Source organism: Salvelinus namaycush, chromosome 27, assembly GCF_016432855.1.
Source record: "Salvelinus namaycush isolate Seneca chromosome 27, SaNama_1.0, whole genome shotgun sequence".
Lineage (NCBI taxonomy): Eukaryota > Metazoa > Chordata > Actinopteri > Salmoniformes > Salmonidae > Salvelinus > Salvelinus namaycush.
This window is the reverse complement of record NC_052333.1, coordinates 23,723,743-23,733,381: the sequence shown is the minus strand read 5'-3', so window position 1 is coordinate 23,733,381 and position 9,639 is coordinate 23,723,743. Positions and strand designations below refer to the sequence as shown.

General features: G+C 43.6%; 2 non-coding genes across 2 annotated transcripts; both read right to left on the bottom strand.

Moving 5' to 3' along the window:
* Nucleotides 1-6,801: 6,801 nt before the first annotated feature.
* On the bottom strand, nt 6,802-6,875 carry trnai-aau. Its single transcript has one exon. It is a non-coding gene; the product is annotated as a tRNA-Ile (tRNA).
* Nucleotides 6,876-7,713: 838 nt separating this feature from the next.
* Nucleotides 7,714-7,787, bottom strand: trnai-aau. The gene has a single exon. It is a non-coding gene; the product is annotated as a tRNA-Ile (tRNA).
* Nucleotides 7,788-9,639: the final 1,852 nt, after the last annotated feature.

The window sequence follows — 9,639 nt, the reverse complement described above, 5'->3', positions numbered from 1 at the left end:
TCTTAAATCATCCTTATAAAGAGACATAACATCGTCAAAAGAAACTCCCCGGGCTCTTTGGCACAGATAGAATACACAGTGTTGACCGTATGTAGTGGAAAGGTTATCTTGTACTTGTTTGATGCTGTAGTAGATCTTTGAACCGTTTAAGGTCAAAAAATCTTTAATAGATTTAGGGAAATGTGAAAAACCGGGGGGAAAGCCATAGGAATCAAAAAAAGTTGAGATTTTTCTTCCACCTTCCTCTTCTAAGGTCATAGCTAGCCAATGTTCACCAGGCATGTGTTTAGGATGGGTATTGACAATAAACATGGCCGGCCTCTCAGGCCGTTTCTCAATAGGTAATTCATCACAAGCCAACACTCCACAAAATTGTTTTCCAATCAAGCGGCTCATGAGCCCGTCCAACTCTTGGGTATTCATGTCTTTGCTCAAAGGTCCTTAATAATAATCCACTAAGACCTGTCTTCGGGCATTCACTTCCAAGATTGAATCAGAGCATGCGTAAACAATCATGCTAACTGTACAGGCTAAAGGTGTACGGAAACGCATTTCAAGCCTGAGGTTACCTTGGGACAACACAGACAGATTTCCTGAGGTGTCATCGTCAGGTGATAAATTGAAAGCATACAATGTGTAACCCTCTGCAAAATCATTTCTGTCTATAGGTAAAGAGAGATCTTTTAGATGTCGCCCTGTAGCCAGGAATAGATTGTAAAATTCTCGCACATATATGTTGTTATTAAATTGTGGTTGGAAAGCCTTAGCAGGGACCTGACGTCCGTCCTGACAGAGAGCTACATACTCTGCATTGAAGTGTTGAAAATTAAAGGTTTTTTTATCTAAACTGCCCGTATTAGAGGCGTGATCAACCAGACCTATAACCACATATCTAGGTAAAGGGCCTAGAAATAGGTTTTCTTGACTGAAGATTCTACTGCCCACAGGTATGCTAAAGGTTTTCATGGTAATTCTTTGGAGAGGGTAAAGGGCATTTCCTTTCATCAAAGCATGGGAGTGACCCAGACGTACTGCCGGAGATACAGACACTTTTTTAATAAAAAGGGTGGCCCCCAACACTTTCAAACTAAAATCCCCGTCTTGGGGAGACATCAGGCAAAACTTATCCTTGGCCCTGGTTAATTTTAATCTTAAATCAACCGAATTTAAGAGTAACTGTTCTTGAAAGAAAATGTCAGAGTGTATAGGGCCTAGCAAATGAAACTCTCGAGATTCGGCGCAGTAGCGAGCGCGTGCCGCCAGTCCTTTGTTTGCCCCGGTGGAAGGGTCTGTCGATTCCATAGCAGCTCCTGCAGTATCCTTGCTAAACAGCCCGGCGCTAAATTGTGTTTTGAGAGTGTCTTCGGAGTAGTTTAGTAAACACTCCATGATGGCTCTATAAGGGTATGTGGCACTGCTTTGACTGATTAGGCATTCACCCAAAGTCACGTCCACTTGGGAGAAGATGGTGGCCAAGGGGTAATTAATGAGACTCACTTTGGCATCGCCTGCAATATTTTGGTCACTTTTAGACGTAAATGCACCAAGGTGTTGTTGAGGTCCAGATAGTTGTCACCGTGGCCTGGTATGAAAAATTCGATAGGCCCGTTATCGGTAATAGCCGAGAGGGGGGCTATCTCCACATAACTGGACCTATCTATTGAATGCTGCGTTAACGGGGCCGTGAAAAGATCGAGTTCTGTCTTTATAGCTTCAGAGGACATACGGTGTAAAAGAGCCATGTCAATTATTCTTTTAGAAAATACTTCCTAGTATTCTTTTTGTCGTTTTTGGTCCAGACCTCCTCCCTTTAACCCGTCTTTGACTTACTGAGGTTCTTTTAACAGTTAACCTCCGCTTTTTAGGTGCAGGCTTGCGTCTTAAACCTGGGGGTCTCTTTTTTGGCCTTCGAGACAATATCATAAGCCCCGAGCCTTCTTGATGCTCCACCTCTGGTGACGCCCTGCGGGTCATAGCATTTGCTACAACCTCACTTACTATATTTTTAGCCGCTGATTTTAAATGTGGTTTAGCTATGCTGAAGCCTCTCTTCATAAAAGGTAAAACCATCCTGAAGAGGTTACGGAATATACCTCCTATCCCAGCACCGTACATTGTCGGTGCTCCATGATACCCTGGTAGTCCATTACCAACTTGATCCACATAGTATGAAACATAACGGTTAGGGTCGAGATGATGGTGCTCCATAACCCTTTATTTGTATTATGTTTATAAATATAATACAAATATTATATATGTAGAGAGGTTTTGGTGGGTCTAAAGTGTAGTTTTACAATCGTTTTACCATAAGTAAATTCAATGTTTTCGTTCTGATCCGTTTTAAGCTCAACCAGAATGTTTTCAATATATTTCTTGCTGACATGTACGTAGTGTGGCTTGGCATAATTGACAGTGACGATGTCCCCATCCTTTCCGTCTATATGAACTGTTCTCAGGAGGGGCACACATGTGTCTCCGACCCTTTGATAGGTTATGATGTCGGTATACACAAATATGTTGTAAAATCCAGCATGGATATCCGCAGGGAATGGGAATAATTTATCGTTCACATACGTCCATTTATTGGGGGCCATCCCCAACATGTAGGCTAAATTACCGCTGGTCTTTATACCACCAGCAGGCCCTGAGATTTGTATCCTTTTATGGATAGGGTTGTAGAATAGGAATATTTCCATCTTGTTCAGGGTTAGGTGTTCATTCAACTCTGAGACGATCCTGTCGACGGTTCTATAGAAACCTTTTTTAAGCTTAATAAGTTTCGCAGGTTCCGCTAACTTTTTGCAATAAAAATCATGGTCCTTATCTTTGATATTATACCAACTATGGGGGTATGTAATCTCGCTGAGACCTACTTCTCAAGCCTCTGATAACTCTATAGGCTTTGGAAAATTGGTTGTATAATTTGAACTCTGATTATTACGATATATATGTGCAGACGCATTACTGGGGAGAGTCAGGTAGAAGCCGCTGTGTTCCATGATGCACTCCTGTGTACACGAGAATGATGAGCTAGTTATCATGCATTAGGGTTTAAGTTAACCCCAACTGCCTCAACCATATCGTGCTCCAATACCCAACTGTTGAACTTTTGGGGACAGTTTTTCCAGCGGACCAGCAACCATTTTTTACCCTTTTCTCTCTTCTGATCTAGAATCTCCTCCACGTGAAAGACTTTGTCTTTACCCAACTGGACCTTCTGTAATTCCTTCTCATAAAAAGATCCCTCTATAAGCTCCCCGTCATAATCTTTTAACTTGTAGACCGGGGGTATGCGTGGCAGACATTCTGTAACGGTAAACAACTCATCGCTGTAACCTTGCTCATATATTTTGTCGAAAACACCCCGCAACTTAGATATACGCACCAAGTCACCCACGCTGAATTTAAAGTAAATTTTTTTCTTACGGCGAAGGGGTAACAAACCATACATATTTTTAAAGACTTGAAAAGAGTTTTCAGAAGACACCTCCGAAGGCTTCATACGTATACTCTTATGGTAGCTGTTGTTGTAACCCTGTACTAAATCAGGAACTATATCGATATATCTATGCGTGTTGTGAGCTGTAAAATATCTCCACATCCGCTCCTTCAAAGTTCTGTTAAAGCGTTCAACAACTGAAGCTTTCAAATCCGAGCCTGTAGCAAAATGTATTATATTATGCTTATTCATGAGCTTCTGAAATGTCTTATTAAAAAATTATTTTCCGCCATCAGTCTGCACTTTCTTGGGTGCGCCTCCTGCCTTCAAGATTGAGTCAAAGGCCCGGGTTATCTCGGCCCCGCTCTCATTTTTTAACACCCTTACAAAGGCTACTTTAGAGAAAATATCTATAACCGTTAGCATGTAGCGATTTCCATCATTTTTATCGGCAAGGGCCTGCATGTCACATAGATCCGCCTGAAATTGGGCCAAGGGATGCGTAGAAAAAACTCTATTTCTTGGAAATTGTTTTCTTACAGGTTTATGGAGAATATAGGCATCCTGCTCTGATAACCACTCATTCACTTTAGCATCGCTTAACAGGCTACCTGTTTCTTCGGCTATAGCTCTCTGTAAACGCTCTTTACCCCCATAAGACCCGGGGTTCGCGGGATTATAATAAATGTTTTTCAACAGCTGTTCAGCCATCCTTCTTGCCTCTCTGAGGGCCAATAACGTTAATGAGCCACTTTCAAATAACGACAACATTTCAGTTTGAGAATTTTTATTTTTTAACACCTTGTATTACGTATACAGCCAATTCAGGATTTGTTGCAAGATACACGTCCCAGTTTTCTCAACAATCACAGCATGCAACAACCTATATATTTGGTTTAGATTTACAGGTTTGTGTCGCTGAATTTTTAAAACACACACGTCGGATATATAAGTATATAAACAACAAATATGATACACGTTCACATTAAATGGTGGTTCAAACAAATAATGTAAAATCTTAGCCAAAGTTATTTCTAGTTCTTCAGAATCATCAACAATTCTTGATACCATTTGTGTCCATTGCATACTCTCCCCCGTATGTCGTACATGATTCATGATTTGTTCCATTTTCAGCAAACGCTCTACATTAGCCCAGGTATTGTGTGTCGTGTAGAACGATACATTGTTCACTTTATTTTCAATAATCTGCTGCATAACATTTGTAAGGTCTCTCAAAAGAAAAAATGTATTTATTCGCTCCAACATCGTAGACACATAGTTACCCATAGCTTTACGTCTAAATAACAAAATGTCACTCGGTCTCTTGGGATTTATTGAGCCAGAAAAGCATCACATCAGCAACCACAGCTTCCCTGTATTTGTTGTCGTCCACCAGGGTGTGTCGGATTTCTTTGAGTTTCTCGTGGATGAAGATTGCCTCCTTCAGTTCATGTAGGAAGGCCTCGGTTACCCCGTAAACTCTAGGGATAGACGGCACAAGACCCATAGACTCCAGGGCGATGACCAGCGCTGGTATAAACCTGCAGGACCACAGTCTTTTCACCAGCTCCTCAAAATGGTTGAAAAAGTAGTATCTAGGAGGGTCGTATAGGCAAGGATGACGACGCTGGCTGGGGTGATTGATCTCACAGCCGATGCATTTTTCTTTTATATAGTCTCCAATCACCACGTCTAAAAGTGTAGCTACAGAGGCCTTGATTGTGTCCACAAAAATAGTACTGGCAACCCCATCAAACACATCCTCAGGCTGGGTACATGTAGGGGGTGTCGAGGGTCTTGCCAGGGGGGAGTAGAGTGTAGGGCTGCGAGGCATAGAGTCCTTAGTGTCGGGCCCCCATGACGTAGCTGAGTCCTCGTAGAAGCTAGGGATATCCATGGTCTATGATGAAATGAAGAACAGGCGGCTTTTTTCCTTTTATTGTAAAACCACGCCTTTGGGTATCGGGGCGTGGTTAACGAGGCCGCGTACTTAGTTTTCTTCTGAAGAGGTATCTTCTTGAGCCTCTTTTGAAACGTAATCTTCACGATTTGTATATATTATGCACTTCTTTAAATGAACAAGGCTCTGCCGCTGTAGGCTCTGTACAAAGAGAGCATCCAACACCTGCAACATGTTCAATTCCATTACATCCCAACTTTTAAAAGGAATAAGCATACGCAGCCTGGAATCCCCAGTCAGGCCCCCCTCCCTGAGGTTTTGGTTTCGGATTTCCTCGGTGCCGATATAGATCTCCACGCAGCCGCAGGGACGTCCATTCTGTCTTTGTATTTTCACCCTGTGAAATATTCTTCCTGAGGAGTCAGGGGTACCTTCCCAACGGGTCTCGTAGCCAGTGAACACACTATACCCCTTGGTGATAAGGCCCAGTTCAGGACACACAACCTTGCGAAAAACCGACCAGTCTTCAACACCATAATCCACTCCTACAGTCTGGTCTGTATATTCTTCTCCTTCAGCGACCGTATAGAGGGTCACTCTACAGGCCAGGTAATCAAAACGATACCCCCACAGCTGTCCATTAGACATCAACACTTGATCTTTCAGCGCATTTGCGGGAGGTATTTGGGTTCTATACACATTTAAAAAACGCTTTTTTGGCGCATCATATATTTCGGGTTGATACTTTGCCCTTGCTCTATGGACCAACCGAGGGCCCGCTTCAGTTGTTACAGTCATCACTGCTTTGTCACTGATCACAAAATCCATGGTTATTTTTAAGATCTTGTACAGTCTTAAACATGTATTGTTCTGGGGCTTTATAAGGTGGAGGCCAGACCAATGCTTTGACATTCGTGTTTCATAGACAACAACCCCCTGAGGGCAATAAAATAGGGGGGTTGTGGGGTCATCCTCTTTGAAATGTTCATTAACCCCCCCCAATCCGTGAGAAACAGTTACAGGTTGACCTGACACCTGGTCACTTACTCACCCCACCCCAGACCCCCCTAACCACCAGGATGTCCTGACATGAAGCCCAAATATGGGCATGCATCCTTCTACAGGACATAGGGTCATAAATCATTACATAGGGTCATAAATCATGCTTTTGACGGTTGACCTGACACCTGGTCACTTACTCACCCCCAAGCCCCCACCTAACCACCAGGATGTCCTGACCGGAAGCCCAAATATGGGCATGCATCCTTCAGCAGGACATAGGGTCATAAATCAAGATTTAGACGTGTGACATCTACTTTATTCTCTCTCAGGGACCTTTAGATCTTCAGTCTAACGCTCTCCCAACTGAGCTATTTCGGCAAGTCACTGATATTAATTGTGTGGCACACTTGACCATACACATGCAAGTGACTCATGATTTTGACACACAAAATGTACCTCATGGCCAGTACGGGGATCGAACCCACGACATTGGCGTTATTAGCACCACGCTCTAACCAACTGAGCTAACCGGCTGGGGAAGGATGGGGAATTAGCTCAAATGGTAGAGTGCTTGCTTAGCACGCGAGAGGTAGTGGGATCGATGCCCACATTCTCCAAAAAACATTTTTTTTTGTGGATCCAAGAACGTTCCAGTTCACACTTCATGCAGCTTTGTCTAACAACCTACTGTCATGTAACAATGACAAGCAACTTTCATGTAACACTGATGTCACAATGTCGGATGTAAAAGAATGACATGACTAACTTTCAGAGGAGCAGTAGGCACACACAATTGATGCCCACAAACAAAGCTGTGGGAAGTTTCCTTGAAGCCAAAGCAGAGGATAAAGATAGAACTGGCGTTATTAGCACCACGCTCTAACCAACTGAGCTAACCGGCCGCTTGCTACGGAGCGAAATTTTTAGGATGCACAGAGCCTCGGCCAGTGCTGGCGCAAAAACTAACAAGTCCACCAACAGCATAGCCTGACAAGACTAGACCCTCTTGGTTGCTCCTTGTGGCAATTCAACAAGGATGGGGAATTAGCTCAAATGGTAGAGTGCTTGCTTAGCATGCGAGAGGTAGTGGGATCGATGCCCACATTCTCCAAAATAACACTTTTTTTGTGGATCCAAGAACGTTCCAGTTCACACTTCATGCAGCTTTGTCTAACAACCTACTGTCATGTAACAATGACAAGCAACTTTCATGTAACACTGATGTCACAATGTCGGATGTAAAAGAATGACATGACTAACTTTCAGAGGAGCAGTAGGCACACACAATTGATGCCCACAAACAAAGCTGTGGGAAGTTTCCTTGAAGCCAATGCAGAGGATAAAGAAAAACAACAACTTAAAATGTACCTCATGGCCAGTACGGGGATCGAACCCACGACCTTGGCGTTATTAGCACCACGCTCTAACCAACTGAGCTAACCGGCCGCTTGCAACGGAGCAACATTTTTAGGATGCACAGAGCCTCGGCCAGTGCTGGCGCGTAAACGAACAAGTCCACCAACAGCATAGCCTGACAAGACTGGACCCTCTTGGTTGCTCCTTGTGGCAAATTAAAAAGGCTGGGGAATTAGCTCAAATGGTAGAGTGCTTGCTTTGCATGCGAGAGGTAGTGGGATCGATACCCACATTCTCCAAAAAAAATATTTTTTTGTGGATCCAAGAACGCTCCAGTTCACACTTCATGCAGCTTTGTCTAACAACCTACTGTCATGTAACAATGACAAGCAACTTTCATGTAACACTGATGTCACAATGTCGGATGTAAAAGAATGACATGACTAACTTTCAGAGGAGCAGTAGGCACACACAATTGATGCCCACAAACAAAGCTGTGGGAAGTTTCCTTGAAGCCAAAGCAGAGGATAAAGATAGAACTGGCGTTATTAGCACCACGCTCTAACCAACTGAGCTAACCGGCCGCTTGCTACGGAGCGAAATTTTTAGGATGCACAGAGCCTCGGCCAGTGCTGGCGCAAAAACTAACAAGTCCACCAACAGCATAGCCTGACAAGACTAGACCCTCTTGGTTGCCCCTTATGGCAATTCAACAAGGATGGGGAATTAGCTCAAATGTTAGAGTGCTTGCTTAGCATGCGAGAGGTAGTGGGATCGATGCCCACATTCTCCAAAATAACACTTTTTTGTGGATCCAAGAACGTTCCAGGTCACACTTCATGCAGCTTTGTCTAACAACCTACTGTCATGTAACAATGACAAGCAACTTTCATGTAACACTGATGTCACAATGTCGGATGTAAAAGAATGACATGACTAACTTTCAGAGGAGCAGTAGGCACACACAATTGATGCCCACAAACAAAGCTGTGGGAAGTTTCCTTGAAGCCAAAGCAGAGGATAAAGATAGAACTGGCGTTATTAGCACCACGCTCTAACCAACTGAGCTAACCGGCCGCTTGCTACGGAGCGAAATTTTTAGGATGCACAGAGCCTCGGCCAGTGCTGGCGCAAAAACTAACAAGTCCACCAACAGCATAGCCTGACAAGACTAGACCCTCTTGGTTGCTCCTTGTGGCAAATCAACAAGGATGGGGAATTAGCTCAAATGGTAGAGTGCTTGCTTAGCATGCGAGAGGTAGTGGGATCGATGCCCACATTCTCCAAAATAACACTTTTTTGTGGATCCAAGAACGTTCCAGTTCACACTTCATGCAGCTTTGTCTAACAACAACCTACTGTCATGTAACAATGACAAGCAACTTTCATGTAACACTGATGTCACAATGTCGGATGTAAAAGAATGACATGACTAACTTTCAGAGGAGCAGTAGGCACACACAATTGATGCCCACAAACAAAGCTGTGGGAAGTTTCCTTGAAGCCAAAGCAGAGGATAAAGATAGAACTGGCGTTATTAGCACCACGCTCTAACCAACTGAGCTAACCGGCCGCTTGCTACGAAATGAAATTTTTAGGATGCACAGAGCCTCGGCCAGTGCTGGCGCAAAAACTAACAAGTCCACCAACAGTATAGCCTGACAAGACTAGACCCTCTTGGTTGCTCCTTGTGGCAAATCAACAAGGATGGGGAATTAGCTCAAATGGTAGAGTGCTTGCTTAGCATGCGAGAGGTAGTGGGATCGATGCCCACATTCTCCAAAATAACACTTTTTTGTGGATCCAAGAACGTTCCAGTTCACACTTCATGCAGCTTTGTCTAACAACCTACTGTCATGTAACAATGACAAGCAACTTTCATGTAACACTGATGTCACAATGTCGGATGTAAAAGAATGACATGACTAACTTTCAGAGGAGC